This window comes from Zalophus californianus, chromosome 7, assembly GCF_009762305.2.
Source record: "Zalophus californianus isolate mZalCal1 chromosome 7, mZalCal1.pri.v2, whole genome shotgun sequence".
NCBI lineage: Eukaryota > Metazoa > Chordata > Mammalia > Carnivora > Otariidae > Zalophus > Zalophus californianus.
In genome coordinates, this window is record NC_045601.1 from 16926905 (window position 1) to 16943982 (window position 17078).

General features: G+C 40.8%; 1 protein-coding gene across 3 annotated transcripts in view; it reads left to right on the plus strand.

Annotated features, from left to right (window-relative positions):
- The first annotated feature begins 824 nt into the window (after positions 1–824).
- Positions 825–17078, plus strand: part of LATS1 (large tumor suppressor kinase 1) — a 47751-nt gene continuing 31497 nt past the window's right edge. Inside the window, exon 1 of one of the 3 annotated variants that reach the window (XR_003521500.1) lies at positions 825–1114. The gene's annotated coding sequence lies outside the window, so the exon portion shown is untranslated. Of the gene's footprint in view, positions 1115–2032; positions 2050–17078 lie in introns of those variants that run through there. The other 2 variants (XM_027602716.2, XM_027602717.1) reach the window with 2 other exon arrangements.

Consider the following 17078-nt stretch of genomic DNA (forward strand, 5'->3'; position numbering starts at 1 on the left):
GTCTCTAGTAGAAGAATGAAAAGATGTTTGAGGGGCTCCTGCCTGGCTCAGTCGGTAGAGCCTGTGACTTGGATCTTCCGGTTGTGAGTTCCAGCCCCATGTTGGGTGTAGAGATTACTTAAAAAATAAAATCTTAAAGAAAAGAAAGATGTTTGAAAATACTGTATTTTCTAGAGGCAGATTTGGCAAAGACACTCTTTACAAAGGGTAGATGGTACTTGCAAACACCATAAGCCTAATGATCCCATCCCAAACTTCTAATTCAACTTAGCAAGAAATAAAACCTCTTCTGACAGTCACCGTTATTCCAATTATGGCAATAATGACTTCCCCGTCTACCGATTCGGTTGACAGGTTAAAAATCTCCAAACTCTGTTAACCCTGTCTTGGCTCAAGAATATATTAATCTGGCTGATTCCGCAAATACTTAACTACAGACTTACTCGAGGAGAGTGCTAAGCAAAACTCAATTCATTTCAAAGCCTCTAGAAATCTCGATCCTGGTTCCCACAGCGAGGTTTCAGAGCAACTCATTGCTGTTTCCTTCTGAGAATTAAACTCCTTGAGATGCGCGTCTTATTCTCTATCCGTGCACAGACAGAGCTCAATAAAAAAAAGACACTGAAATGAGTGGACTTGGGAGGGGGAGAGCCTGATCCCACGAGCCAGGGCGAGTCACCTGGGCAGCGCCAGGCGGGGGCGACGCGGGGCGACGCTCGCCAACACGCTGAGAAGAGGGCGACCGGGGCAGGGTGGCAGGCCGCAGGCCGCGCGCCGGCTGCTGGCGGCCGGGCGGACAGAAGCCCCCAGTCCTCGGCCCCCGCGCAAGCGACGCCGGGAAATGCCTACATCCGGGAAACCTGCGGCGGAGTGCGGCGGCGGCGACACCGAGTGGAAGGCAAAATGGCGGCGGCGGCGGTGGACTGGTGCTGAGGGGAGAGCCAGGTCCCCGCGACCCTCGCGACGGGCCGCGCTGACCTGGAGCAGCTCCCCGGCGTCTCTCCCCGCCCTGCCCCACCAGGGATACCTGGGGTCCCCGGGACGGGCTCCAGCCGCCTGGGCGACCGCCCTCGGGCCCGTGGCCGCTGTCCAGGAGCCCCGCTCTCCCCTGCAGGTAGGTCTGGGGCGGGCGTAGCGGGTGGGGCTCACTCTCTCCTCCCGAGACCGAGTTGGCGGGGCGGTGGCCGCCGGGGCCCACGCCCAGCCCCGCTGGCGGGGGTCCAGGGGCTGCTGCGGACGGGCGGGCCGGGCCGAGGCGGCCCGGTGCGGGCCTGATTTGGCTGGTTGCATGGACCTGAGCCGAGCCCTGCCCTGGGGAAGCGAGGGTTGGCCGCGCCCGGGGCTGAAGGAAGAGCCGCAGCCACCGCGGCCTTGGAAGTGCCGGTTAGGTTGGGGAGAGTCTGACTTGCTGGAGGCTTTGCGCGGAGTGTCTCCCACTTCCACCCCTATCCCGAGCACGGACGGGTCAGTGTTTGGGAAGGAAGGAAAGTGAAAGGTGGTTCTGAAAGAAAATTGCAGTGAAAGAGGCGCAGTTCTTTGCATCCCAGAGAGACTCGATCCTGGATTTACCTTGAGGAAAGCCTGGGAATTTCTGTTTCCAGTCCACTGTAATGTTATCTTACTGTTCATAGTCGGAAGGGGTAGGAGGGATGGAAGGGTTTTTATGGAGTAGGAATGTGTACCTAAATAAAATGAAGGAAAGAAAAGGAAAGGAATATTATTTGTTATAACTTCAAAAAGAACTTGGATCTCAAAGAGTGCCTCTCCGGTGATTTGATTTAACCCCATTCTCTCACTTCTCCAATTGAAAGTTATTTTCTAAGAGAACAAAGTTTAATGTTTGTCGCCCCATATGTTACTGTGACTTAAAAAATATATATCGTTGTGTAGACGTTATTCATAAATCTAGTGAGGAATAAGTAAATAAATACAGTCTCACACACAAATATTGTGTCACTTCACCCAGGATCATGAAGCTTGTCAGGCCTTTATGGATTATTTATTGAAGATTAAAATTCTTTATCAGATTTCCTTCATGAGGAAGAAAAGGTAGGACATTATAATTGGAATGAATGTTCTCTGCTAAGGTAGCTACATTTGTGATTTAAGTAAGGTTATTTCTTTCCATAAAATGTTCATAGGCAGGTAAAATGAGCTAGTTGATTCCCTCAGGCAGTGGAGGAATTTGACTGATTTAACAGTAAAAGTAGCGGCATTGTATTCTCCTGATCAGATGCTGCTGCAAGAAACTGGATCGTGGCACATGCTGGCGAAGGCGCATTCTTTCTGTGCTTGAATATCTATTGAATATGCCTTGCCATTCTCCAAAAGCAAATAAAAAAAGTACTTCTACATTTTTTTTTGGTATGAAAAAATTTAGAAGTTTTTTTTTGTATGATACCTGTTTTCTATAGGTTGTTTTGTTTTTAATAATAGTCCTTGTTATTCTCTATAAATACAGCCTTGGAATAGATCCAACTCTGAGTATTTAGTTTTCATTCTAGATGTTATATTTAGATTAGTGGCTTTTTTGTAGACCACAAAGTTATTTAGTCATTGAACAATATTTTTATCAAGTGGACATGGCATTTTTCAGCATAAAATAAAATATAGTGGTAGTTTTCACTTTTGATCAGCTTTGTAGAAAGCAAGTTGAAGAAAATATCATCAGTAAGCAAGAGAGTCTTGAATATTGCTGTCTAAGCAACTGAGACTGTATGCTACTAAGAAAGAAACAGTACATATTACTACTGTTGCTATTCTCCTAACTGACTTAGTCAAAGCTCTGAGACAGGCCATCTTTTTTTATACCCGAGGTAACACTTTGAAATCTTATTATGTAATGGTACCTGGTTTTCCCCCAAGTTGAATGAGATATCTACAAAAACTGTTTGGGTTTGCTGACATATTTGATGAAGGTCTGAAGTTTCAAAGAAATGGTGGTTTTGTCTGTTCAGTCTAACCAATTTAAATGTTCCTTAAAAGAATGAGTGAGTCATGATCCCTGCCTTTAGGAAACTCAAGATGCAGGTTCTGATGAGAAGAGCACTGGGCCAGTTCAGGATGTGTGGATTCTATTTCTAGTGTGACCTCCAGCTGGCTGGGTGAACTTAGGCCAGTTTATCTCTCTGGATCCATTTCCTCATCTGGAGTGTGTATGGGGGGGTGGGATATATATATTTAAGATACCCTATTCTCTATGAATTTGTGATCTAGTAGGAAAAATGAGACAACTACAAGAGTAGGGCAAAAACATAGGTTTTATTTGACCATGCAAAGTGCATTTACAGTTCAGAGAAGGCTAACAAACAGGCAGTTCAATGAAATCTGTGAAGACGGCATGTGAATCCTTAAAAGTTGGGTATAATTTCTGTAAAAAAAAAAATATGGCAGGATCTCTCCCAAGAAGAAACAGGATGATTAAGGACATGAAGGTAGAAAAGCACAGGTACAACAGCTGAGAGCAGGTAGTTTGGCCTGGTTAGAGTATAAGGTACCCTGGGGAGAGTCCGGGTGAGGGAGTGAAAAGAGGTAAGAAGATAACTGACTGACATTATTGAGTTGGGCATTTATTCTGTTTTTTTCTTTTAAAGATTTTATTTACTTATTTGACAGAGACACACAGTGAGAGAGGGAACACAAGCCGGGGGAGTGGGAGAGGGAGAAGCAGGCTTCCCGTGGAGTAGGGAGCCCAATGCGGGGCTCGATCCCAGGACCCTGGGATCATGACCTGAGCCAAAGGCAGATGCTTAACCGACTGAGCCACCCAGGCGTCCCCAGTGGGCATTTATTCTAAACATTTGACATACACCATTGACCCTTGAACAACACAGATATGAAGTGTGCGGGTCCACCTGTACTCAGATTTTTTTCATTAAATATATTGAAAATTTTTTGGAGATTTGCAACAATTTGAAAAAACATGAATTGTATAACCTAGAAATACTGAAAAAAAACTAAGAAAAAGTTAAAAGTTTTGTAAGAATACGGTATAATACTTATACAAAGTATATGTTAACTGTGTTTATGTTATCAGTAAGGCTTCTGGCCAACAGTAGGCTATTAATGGTTAAGTTCTGGGTGATTCAAAAGTTATACTCAGATTTTCAACTGCATAGGGGGTCGGCATCCCTAAGCCCTGTGTTGTTCAAGGATCAACTGTATTAAACTGTATTTTGAGCATAATGCTCAAAATAACCCAATTAGATAGGACCGTTATTGCCCACATTTGAAGATGAAGAAACTGAGGCACAGCTTGCCAAGATTACACAGCCAGTTAGTGGTAGAACTGGGATTTGTACCCTGCAGTTTGACTCCAGAGCTCTCTAACCACTAATGTAAAGGAGTCATTGAGGGTGACATGATCAGAACTATTTATTTGGGGGGGCGCCTGGGTGGCTCAGTCGTTAAACGTCTGCCTTCGGCTCAGGTCATGATCCCAGGGTCCTGGGATCAAGGCCCACATCGGGCTCTCTGCTTAGCAGGAAGCCTGCCTCTCCCTCTCCCACTCCCCCTGCTTGTGTTCCCTCTCTCTGTGTGTCTCTCTCTGTCAAATAAATAAATAAAATCTTCAAAAAAAAAAAAAACTATTTATTTGGAAGATTAATCTGGCACCAGTGTAACATGAGTTAGCATGTTTCAAAGCAAAATAGCTTTTGAAGAATTCTTTTAAAAATTCTCTTTACTTATTATTAATTTGAATTTTCACGTTTACAATTAGCAAAGATTACTGAGATTTGTGTGTATGTGTGTGTGTGTGTTTTAAGATTTTATTTATTTATTTGACAGAGAGAGAGCACAAGTAGGCAGAGAGGCAGGCAGAGGGAGAGGGAGAAGCAGGCTCTCTGCTGAGCAGGGAGCCCGACGTGGGGCTTGATCCCAGGACCCTAGGATCATGACCTGAGCTGAAGGCAGACGCTTAACGACTGAGCCACCCAGGCACCCCAAACTAAGATTTGTTAATGCCAGTGTTGACCATATCTTGTTGGTTGGTTGGAATTATAAATTAGTACACCTTTCTGGAAGGCAGTCTGACATTAAGTGTCAGAATTTTATTTCATTTTATTTTTTTGGCATATCTTTTATTTTTTTCCTCTTTTTCAAAAATTGTATTTTATTTTAAACTCCAGTGTAGTTAACATACAGTGTTATATTTCAGGTGTATAATACAGTAATTCAACAATTCCATACATCATCCAGTGCTCATTACCACAAGTGCACTCCTTAATCCCTATCACCTATTTTACCGATCCCCCCACTCACCTCCCCTCTGGTAACCATCAGTTCTCTATAATTAAGGGTCTGTTTCTCCATCCATGTCCTTGCAAGTGGCAAGATTTCCTTCTTTTTTATGGCTGAATAATACCCCAATGTGTATGTGCGCCCTGTGTCTTCTTTATCCATTCATCTATTGATGGATGCTTTGGCTGCTCCCAATTTGGCAATTATAAATAATGCTGCTAGAAAACATAGGGGTGCACAGATCCCTTTGAATTAGTGTTCTTGTATTTTTGGGGTAAATACCCAGTAGTGCAATTACTGGATCTAATGGTAGTTCTATTTTTAACTTTTTGAGGGATTTCCATACTGTTTCTACAGTGGCTGTGCCAGTTTGCATTCCCACCAACAGTGCAGGAGGGTTCCTTTCTCTCCACATCCTCACCAACATTTGTTGTTTCTTGTGTTTTTGATTTTAGCAATTCAGATGTCAGGATTTTAAATACAGGCATATCTTGGAGATATTGCAGGTTTAGTTCCAGACCACTGCAATAAAACAAATATTGTAATAAAGCGAGTCAAATGAATTTTTTGGTTTCCCAGTGCATATGAGTCATGTTTACACTATACTGTAGTCTACTTGATAGTGCAATAGCATTACATCTAAAAAGATAATATATATACCTTAATTAAAAAATAAGTTACTGCTAAAAAATGCTAACCATCGTCTGAGCTTTTAGCAAGTCATAATCTTTTTTGCTGGTGGAAGGTCTTGCCTCCATGTTGATGGCTGCTGACTGATCAGGTTGGTGGTTGCTGAAGGTTAGGGTAGCTGTGGCAGTTTCTTAAAATAAGACAACAGTGAAGTTTGCTGTATCGATCGACTCTTCCTTTCATGAACGATTTCTCTCTAGCACACCAAGCTGTTTGATAACATTTTAACCACAGTAGAACTTCTTTCAGTATTGGAGCCAGTCCACTCAAAGCTTGCCACTGCTTTCTCAACTAAGTTAAGAAACTCAGTTAAGTTTATGTAATATTCTAAATCCTTTGTTGTCATTTCTTCAACAGTCTTCACAGCATCTTCATCAGCAGTAGATTCCATCTTGAGAAACTACTTTCTTTGCTCATCCATAAGGAAGCAATCCCTCATCTATTAGAGTTTTATCATGAGGTTGTACCACATATGTAGTTACTTCCTCCACTGAAGTCTTGAACCCCTCAAAATCAGCCATGAGGGTTGGAATCAGCTTCTTCCACACTCCTGTTAATGTTGCTATTTTGACCTCTAATTTATGAATTATAAATGTTCCTAATGGCATCTAGAATGGTGAATCATTGCAGGAAGGTTTTCTGGAAATGGAAAACCTGTCTGGAAAATGTTTGCCCAGATCTATCAGAGGAATCACTTTGTATGGCAACTATAGCCTTATGAAATGTATTTCTTAAATAATGAGACTTGAAAGTTGATATGACTCCGTGATCCATGGACTGCAGAATAGATGTTTGTTAGCAGGCATGAAAACAACATAAATTCCATTGTACATCTCCATCAGAGCTCTTGGGTGACCAGATACATTGTCAATGAACAGTTATATTTTGAAAGGAATCTTTTTTTCTGAGCAGTAGGTCTCAACAATGGGCTTAAAATATTCAGTAAACCATGTTGTATACAGATGTTCTGTCATCCAGGCATTGTTGTTACATTGATAAAGCACAGGCAGAGTAGGTTTAGCATAACTGTTAAGGGCCTTAGGATTTTTGGAATGGTAAAGTCACCAGCTGCATTAGTCTCTAACAAGAGAATCAGCTTGTCCTTTGAAGCTTTGAAGGCAGGCATTGACTTCTCTCTGGCTATGAAAGGCCTAGATGGCATTTTCTTCCAATAGAGGCTGTTTTACCTACAGTGGAAATCTGTTGTTTAGTGGAACCACTTTTATTAATTATCTTAGATAGATTTTCTAGATAACTTGATGCACCTTCTAAATCAGTACTTGGCTGCTTCACCTTGCACTTTATGTTATGGAAATGGCTTTTTTCTTTAAATCTCAAGAACCTACCTCTGCTAGCTTCTTCTGCACCATCTTTACCTCTCTGTCTTCACAGAATTGAAGAGAGGGAGGGCCTTGCTCTGGATTAGTCTGGCTTAAGGTAATGTTGTGGCTGGTTGATCTGTTAATACAAACCACCAAAACTTTCTCCATATTAGCAATAAGGGCATTTCGCTTTCTTATCATTCATGCATTCACTGGAGTGCACTTTTATTTGATTTATTATTTTTTTATTTTAAAGATTTTTATTTTCACGTACTCTCTACACCCAATGTAGGGCTCAAACTTACAACCCTGAGATCAAGTCATATGCTGTACCAACTGAGCCAGCCAGGCACGCCTGGAGTAGCACTTTTAATTTCCTTTAAGAACTTTTCCAGTGGGAGGAGAGCACCTGGGTGGCTCAGATGGTTAAGCGTCTGCCTTCGGCTCAGGTCATGATCCCAGGGTCCTGGGATCAAGCCTCACATGGACTCCCTGCTCATGCTCTCTCTCTGTCTCAAATGAATAAATAAAAAAATCTTAAAAAAAAAAACAAAACTTTTCCTGGGGTGTCTGGATGGCTCAGTCAGTTGGGTGTCTGACTCTTGGTTTTGGCTCAGGTCATGATCTCATGAGATGTGGGATCCAGCCCTGCCTCAGGCTCCTTGTCAGTGGAGAGTCCGCTTGAAAGATTCTCTCCCTCTGCCCCTACCCCTGCTCGCACTCTCATTCTTTCTCTCTAAAATAAATACATAAATCTTGGGGCACCTGGGTGGCTCAGTCGTTAAGCATCTACCTTCAGCTCAGGTCATGATCCCAGGGTCCTGGGATCAAGCCCCACATCAGGCTCCCTCCTCAGCAGGAAGCCTGCTTCTCCCTCTCCCACTCTCCCTGCTTGTATTCCCTCTCTCGCTGTGTCTCTCTCTGTCAAATAAATAAATAAAATCTTTAAAAAAATAAAATCAATAAATACATAAATCTTAAAAAAAAAACACCAAAAACACTTTTCCTTTGCATTCACAACTTAGCTAACTGGCACAAGAAAAAAGAAAATCTTTAAAAATAAATAAATATTGACTTTTGTATATACTCAATTTCAGAGATCTCCCCTTCAGGTCCAAATATGGTTCCTCTTGGTCTGTCAGCTTTTGACATGCCTTCCTCACTAAGCTTATTCGTTTTTAGCTTTTTATTTATTTATTTATTTATTTATTTTTAAAGATTTTATTTATTTGAGAGAGAGAGAGAATGATAGATAGAGAGCACGAGAGGGAAGAGGGTCAGAGGGAGAAGCAGACTCCCTGCTGAGCAGGGAGCCCGATGTGGGACTTGATCCCGGGACTCCAGGATCATGACCTGAGCTGAAGGCAGTCACTTAACCAACTGAGCCACCCAGGCGCCCTAGCTTCTTATTTAAAGCCAAGAGACCTGCAACTCTTCCTTTCACTTGAACACTTAGAGGCCATTATAGGGTTATTAATTGGTCTAATTTCAGTATTGTTGTGTGTCAGGGAATCAGGATGCCTGAGGAGATGGGGGAATGGCTGGTGGGTGGAGCAGTCAGAACAACATCATCAAGTTTGCTGTCTTGTATGGGTGCAGTTCATGGTATACCAAATCAATTACAGTAATAGTGTCAGAGATCACTGATCACAGATTCCCATAACAAATATAATAATAATGAAAAGTTTTGGGAAATACTTAAAGAATTACCAAAATATGGCACAGAGACACAAAGTGAGTAAATACTGTTGGAAAATGGCGTCGATAGACTTGTTCAAGGCAAGGTTGCCACAGACCTTCAATTTGTTTTTTAAAAAAAAATGCAGTATCTGAAATGTAATAAAGAGAAGCCAAATAAAACTAGATATGCCTGTATGCATTCTCTTTGATGCAATAATTCCAGTTCTGGGAATTTTTTTTATTATAAAATATATATAAATAATATATAATAAATATATATAAATATTTATTTTTTTAAGTAGGCTCTATGCCCAGCATAGAGCCCAACATGGGGCTTGAACTCACAACCCTGAGATCGAGACCTGAGCTGAGATCCAGAGTCATACACTTAGCCAGCTAAGCCACCCAGTGCCTGGGAATTTGTCCTAAGGGAAATGCTCAACAATGTTTGCACAACAGTTTATTGTTTTATTTTTTAATGAACTAGTTTCGATATTTACAAGTAATATGTTATATACGTGTAAGCTATGATCATAATAAAAAAAATTCATGAACTTTCCACCCGTCCTCAGAACTAGAATATTACCAATACAATTGAAGTTATCAATGTTTGAAACACTATAATAGCAAAAATTGGAAACAACCTAAATGCCCATGAGTGGGGGATAGGTAAATTATGGTACATATACATGATGTATTCAGTATTTAGTTATTTAGAAAAATAAGGCTGAATTGTCATATTTTCTCAGTTTCAAGAAATTCTAAACAGTAAGTCTAAAACCATCTATTTAGTAACAGTACTTCAGGCAAAGAAATAGAAACATAGTTTTTTTATGGTCAATTTTTTCTTTTTTCTTTTAATTTATTTATTTGAGAGAGAGAGAGCACAAGCAGGGGAAGGGGCAGAAGGAGAGGGAGAAGCAGATTCCCCACTGAGCGTGGAGCCTGCTGTGGGGCTCGATCCCAGGATGCTGGGATCAGGACCTGAGACGAAGACAGACGCTTAACTGGCTGAGCCACCTATAATTAATTTTTTCAGGTGCCCCTATAGTTAATTTTTTCAGTAATATTTCTTAAGAAAATTTTTTTAATTACGTAGTCTCTGTACCCATCATGGAGCTCAAACTTACATCCCAAGATCAAGAGTCATTTGCTCCACTGACTGAGCTAGTCAGGCGCCCCTAAACATAGTTTTTTATTAACCTTCAGTAGCATACATTTATCCAGTCAATTGTAGACCCCCCCTTTTTTTTTGAATGGCAGTAAAGTTTGAGTTAGCCTTATTCACATTCAGAAAAAATTCTGGAGAAATTCTGAATGTGAATGAGGCTGAATTTCTTTGGGCTTTGCGGTAGTTAATATATAACATGGGGACATGCTACTTTTATTTTTTTTTATGATTGAGTGTATAATTTTGAGGCATATTGAAGAATACCGGGGTTTTGTCTTTTCTTTTTGCTTAAACTATTTTTTTCTTAGCTAAATGAATTACTGCTGGAAATTGAACATTTGATGATGATAACTCAGACAACTTTGACAGTTGTTTCATGTCTGAGTACATGTACTTTATGAATCTCTCCTACCTTTGAAAATTCTGTGATCTCACCTAAATTTGGCAATTCTTTATACCTTTAATTGCATTGCTTGAGTACAAAATGCTACATCATAGAATCTTTTTGAAAAAAAGACATTTGACTATTAATCAAGGGTCTAGATTCAACCATATGTGGTGCTGCCAATTGAAAATAACACAGTTGGGGGCACATAAGTGGCTCAGTCGGTTAAGCGTCAGATTTTGATCTCAGCTCAGGTGTCCATCTCAGGGTTGTGAGTTCAAGCCCCACATTGGCTCCATGCTAGGCATGGAGCCTACTTAAAAACACACACACAGAGTTGAGATGACAAGGAAATTTCACCTCTTATTTATGGTCAAATTAGCTCTGTGCACTGTCTGCTGTTGCAGAACTTCTCTGCTTTGGAGCTGGCAAAATTTCTTTAAATATTGACTTTAAGGGGCACTTCACAGGCTCAGTCAGTAGAGCATGCAACTCTTGATCTCGGGGTTGTAAGTTTGAGCCCCACATTGGGTGTAGAAATTAGTTAAAATCTTGGAAGCCTGGGTGGCTCAGTTGGTTAAGCGACTGCCTTCAGCTCAGGTCATGATCCTGGAGTCCCGGGATCGAGTCCCATGTCGGGCTCCCTGCTCAGCAGGGAGTCTGCTTCTCCCTCTGACCCTCTTCCCTCTCGTGCTCTCTCTCTCTCATTCTCTCTCTCTCAAATAAATAAATAAAATCTTTAAAAAAATAAAAAATAAAAATAAAATCTTTGATAAAAAATAATATTTAAAAGTAAAATAAAAAGGGGCTCCTGGGTGGCTCAGTCTGTTAAGCATCTGACTCTTGATCTCAGCTCAGGTCTTGAGTTCAAGTTCTTGAGGGGTAGTGAGTTCAAGCTCTGCTTTGGGCTCCATGCTGGCCATGGAGCCTACTTAAAATAGAAGAAAGAAAATCTTTAAAAATAAATAAATACTGACTTTTGTATATACTCAGTTTCAGAAATACTGGAATATGGAAAAGCATGTCTCTTAGAATCAAGAAAACACTGTACTTACTGTCGAAAGATGTTCATAGTATTACATTATTCTTTTGATAGAATATTGGGCCCTAAGCAGCAGTAGCTAGATTCACAGGCCCTGTGGCCCGTATGTCCAGTAATCTGCCCTTCAGGTACAAATATGGTTCCTCTTGGTCCAGAGACTTAAGTTATTTTTGCTCTCACTCTTTGTCCTCCTCTCCATCTCTTCTCACTCATTCACTCCCACTAAGTACACAGTGGTATAACAAGAATGGCAGGGCCTTAGTAAGCACTACTGTTAGAAAAGGAGAAGAATAGGAAATAGCAGCAATCGCTGATCTGTAATAATTTTGATAACTCCATAGGCAGGTCTTGAAAGCAGCCAGCCTTGGAGGTAGGGATTTTCCTTAATTGGGCCTTAATCCAATTATATGGAAAGAACTCCCTCATTCATTGTTCTCTGTGACCCTTGGCCATAGTTCCCTCCAAGAACCTCCTTGGGGTTCTTTTTCTGATTATCATCCTTGGCCACATAGGGAAGTGTGAACTTTGGGAGACTAGTCCTCTTTGGAAGGTGCAATTCTTCTCATCTAGAATATGGTTCATGGAAGTTGGGAGCCCCAGGGGTTTAAATTGTGGATAGTCAAAGGCTTTTTTAGTCTCAGCTTGAGTGGGTTTTTTTTTTACAAAAAATTTTAACTGGGGCGCCTGGGTGGCTCAGTCCTTAAGTGTCTGCCTTCAGCTAAGGTCATGATCCCAGGGTCCTGGGATCGAGCCCCGCGTTGGGCTCCCTGCTCTGAGGGAAGCCTGCTTCTCCCTCTCCCCCTGCTTGTGTTCCCTCTCTGGCTGTCTCTCTCTCTCTGTCAAATAAATAAAATCTTTAAAAATAAATAAGTAAATAAAATTTTAACAAAGTCATTTCCTCAAAGTTAGTAAGCCTCTGATGTGTTCTAGTACTAGTTCTAGAACTACTCTGATGTAGTTCTAGTCAATTCCATGTGTCCATAACCATAAGTTCACATGTGTTAGTAACCTCTTCCAAAGATTTGAGGGCTCCCATTTCTCTACTCAGTTGGTTATTTGAGAGATGGCTATCCCTTACCACTGAGGTACTTTAGTCAGCTGAGAGATGCCAGTGGGCATCTGAGCTCAGCCTTTTAATTCCATCTCTTCCTGTTTGGGGTCTAGAAGCAAGCTGCATTCCAACAAGACTTTAAATTTCTGAATTCTGTCTGTTCCTTCCTATTTCTGTTTGCAAATCAGCTGCTTCTTTTCTGACCTTGTTATTTACTTATAATACTTCGCCAAATAGCCAATAGCAGCCAACATACACTTCTAAGATTCTCTTTTTCAAACTCTTTTTTATAGAACTACAAATTCAGTAGACTCTTTGTCACCTTGTAAGTTATAACAGACAACAGCTTTATCAAATATTTAGCCACTGTAAAACATGGTTCTTCATTTTTCCAGCCCCCAGTATCACTTTCCTTGAAGCACTTTGCCTCACTACTATCTCTATACTATATTAGGGTATTTGTTATAGTAGCATGTCACTTCTAGGTACCAATTCCTGTATTAGGAGAACGAGAGACTAAATAGGCAGATAGACAATGGCCAGATCATACATGAAAATAGAACTGTGACCCACAGCCTCAGTAGCAATAGGCCCAAACAGCCAGTTCTTGGTCAGTAACTGCCAACCTCTAACTCAGTACTAACCAGGGAAAGACAAATATACCCCCCAACCAATCACATAGGTTGCCCTGCTTCAAGTTACCTGGCCGCCAGCTTTCTTGTGGCAGAGCATACCTGATGTCTTCCCTTTTATTCAATTTAAAGCTTTTCCGTTCCCCTGCCTGCCTTTGAATCTCTGCCAAAGAGATGGTGGCTGGCTGACTCCCTTGCTATGGCAAGCTCTTAATAAATAGACTCTGCTTATTTTCAGTGGTATTTATTTATCTATTTAAAAAAAATTTTTTTTAAGTAGGCTCCATTGCAAGGGCTCAAATTCATGACCCTGAGATCAAGACCTGAGCTGCAAGCTAGAGTCAGGCATTTAACTGACTGAGCCACCCATGCGTTCCTTGGATGGCCTTTATTTCCACAATAATATTAGGCTGTTTTGTGGTAATATCGTAAAATATCAGTGGTATAACACAACAGAGATTCCTGCCTTCCTTACACAGAGTTCAGTGGGGTTCAGTAGTAAGCCATCCAGTGGCTTAGGAACCCATATTCCCTCCATATTGTGAAGCTACCATCTCAAAATGTGACCAGCATTATTATTGAAGCAGGAAGAGAGAGATGGAGAAGCACTGGCTTTTAACTGCCTCAACCTAGAATTGACACATTACATCAGTTCACAGAGTTTTGGCCAGAACTAATTTAGGAAATAGAGGGCAGTATGTGAAGATAGTCTCTGGCACAAGGATTTATCAAGAGCAGTTAGATAAAGATATGCCACATTGCCTCCATTCCATCATTATTGAAATTAGATGGTATGGATTATCTTTTGAAACAAACATTTAAACATAATGTTTCAGGGTGCCTGGATGGCACAGTCGGATGAGCGTCTGACTCTTGGTTTCAGCTCAGGTCATGATCTCAGGGTAGTGAGATCGAGCCCCACATTGGGCTCTGTGCTTAGCATGGAGTCGGCTTGAGATTCTCTCTCTCCGTCTGTCCCTCCTGCTTGTGCTTTCTCTCCCTCTCTAAAATAAATAAATAAAATCCTAAAAAATAAATGTAATGTCTCTGTTATTTCCCCTGAAAAGCTAATGTTGAAATGATGTTGTTGCATGAAATTAATGGTTCCTTTAAATTAAAGAAATCCTGTGTGTTCTTTGTGTGTTTTGTATTTGTATAAGAATAATTTGCAGCAGAAGCATTGCAAGATCCAGAGCACTATAGTCATTTCCTTTCTTTTTTAGTTAACTTTCTGTTTTGGAAAATTTCAAGCACATACAGAAGTAAGGGGGATAGTATGACGAACTTTCATGTGCCCATCACCCAGCTACAGCAGTCATCAGCTACTTTTGTCTCATCTATGTCTCCACTTCACCGCAAAACCAAATTATAAATAAGTAAATAAAATTCCAGACGTCATATTTTAAAATAAATTCCAGACATCATATTTTATTCATAAGTATTTCAACATGTAGACGAAAGAGATAAGCATAAGCTAATTTTTCATTTATTTTAACTTAAAACACATTATTACACATATACCAGAACTCAGTCATTTCTGAACCATTGTATACTCAGGTGTTAACACTGTTAGAAATTACATCCTTCAAGTACAGAGTTACAGAATACAGGATTAGAATGACTGGCCCAGCATTTTCCTCTTCTTTCCTTTCCTTTCCTTTCCTTGATTTTATTTATTTGAGAGAGTGAGCAAGTGAGAGAGAATGAGCAGGGGGAGGAGCAGAGGGAGAGGTGGACTCCCTGCTGAGCAGGGAGCCCGATGTGGGGCTCAATGTGGGGCTTGTTCCGGGGACTCCTGGATCAAGACCTGAGCCGAAGGCAGACACTTAACCAACTGAGCCACTCAGGTGCCCCTGGCCCAGCATTTTCTAAAATATATTCCATAGAAATGAATCTCATGAAATGCTTGGAAGGAAGAAAGTTCTTTGGTCAGGTCAGTTTGGGCAACACAGCATTCTCTTCTTATAAATTCATGTATTGTATAAAATGATGTCATATTTTGTGATCCCAATTTTTTTGGTTTTTTTTTTAAGATTTTATTTATTAATTAGAGAGAGCACAAGCGGGAGAGAGGGGCAGAAGGAGAGGGAGAAGCAGATTCCCAGCTGAGCAGGGAGCCCAACATGGGGCTTGATCCCAGGACCCTGGAATCATGCCCTGAGCCAGAGGCAGATGCTTACCCCACTGAGCCACCCAGGCTGCCCTGATCTCATTCTTTTTTATGGCTGAGTAATATTACGTTGTATATATATATATATATATATATATATACACACACACACACATATACACCACATCATCCTTATCCATTCATCTGTCATTGGACACCTAGGTTGCTTCCATATCTTGGCTATGATAAATAATGCTGCAATAAACATTGGGATGCATATATCTTTTTTTTTAAAGATTTTATTTATTTATATGACAGAGACACAGTGAGAGAGGGAACAAAAGCAGGGTGAGTGGGAGAGGGAGAAGCAGGCTTCCCGCAGAGCAGGGAGCCCAATGTGGGGTTCAATCCCAGTACCCTGGGATCATGATCTGAGCCGAAGGCAGACACTTAACGACAGAGCCACCCAGGCCCCCCTGCATGTATCTTTTTTAATTAGGGTTCTCATTTTCTTTGGGTAAATACTCAGTAATAGAACTACTGGATTGTATGGTATTTCTATTTTTTATTTTCTAAGGAGCATCCATACTGTTTTCCACCGTGGTTGCACCAATGTATGTTTCCACCAGCAGTGTACAAGGGTTCCTTTTTCCCACATCCTCATTAACGTTATTTCTTTTTTGATTCTAGCCATTCTAACAGGTATAAGGTGATAACTTCTTGCGGTTTTGGTTTGCATTTCCCTGATGATTAGTGATGTTGAGCATCTTTTCATGTATCTGTTGTCCGTTTGTATGTCTTCTTTGGAAAAATGTCTAGAATATGCAGTATTAATAGTGATTGTATTAGTTTCCTGTGGCTTACATGACAAATCACTACACATGAGGACTTAAAAAGCATACATTTATTCTCTTACAGTTCTGGAGGCTAGAAATCCAAAATCAGTATCACTGGCCCAAAATCAAGGTGTCGACAAGGCCACTCTCCTCCAAGAGGCTCTAGGAGAAAATCCGTTCCTTGCCATTTTGTCTGCCGGCATTCCTTGGCTTCTGACCACATTACTCCAGTCTCTGTCCCCTCGGACACATTGCCTCTTCCCCTTCTGTGTGTATCCGATCTCCCCCTTCTCAGAAGAACACTTGTAATTGTGTGTACTGCTTACCTGAATAATCCATGATAATTTCTCCATCTCAAAATCCTTAATGACATCTGCAAAGTCCCTTTTTCCAAATAAGATAACATTTACAGATTCTAGGGATTAGGAAGTAGATATCTTTTAGGATGCCATTATTCAGGCTACTGAAGTGATTCTTACTGTTGAGGGAGGTGAACTATGAGGGACTTCTACTTTATATTATATAATATTTAAGTTTTTCAGTAAGGATGCATTTTTGTATAATTAGAAAAAAACTAAGATAGTTTTTTAAGAGTAAAAAGAAGGGATAAATCACTTGCATTTATTAGTTCAGCAGATATTTTTGCACTGCTTACTGTTTACCAGGCTCTGTGTTAGGAATGGAAGCAAATGTTGTGTATTGACAGAGAAAAGCAAGTTATGCTTATTTTGTTTTTTTTTTCTTCTCGGTCAAGGAGAATGATACTGGAAATGTTAAAATACTAATAGTAAAATGGTACTAAACTTGGAGTTGAAACCCAGAATAAATGACGTCATAATGGAATGCTTAGATGCTATGAATGAAATATAACTCAGATATTGAGAGAACTGACACATGACATTGCATAACCACTGTTGT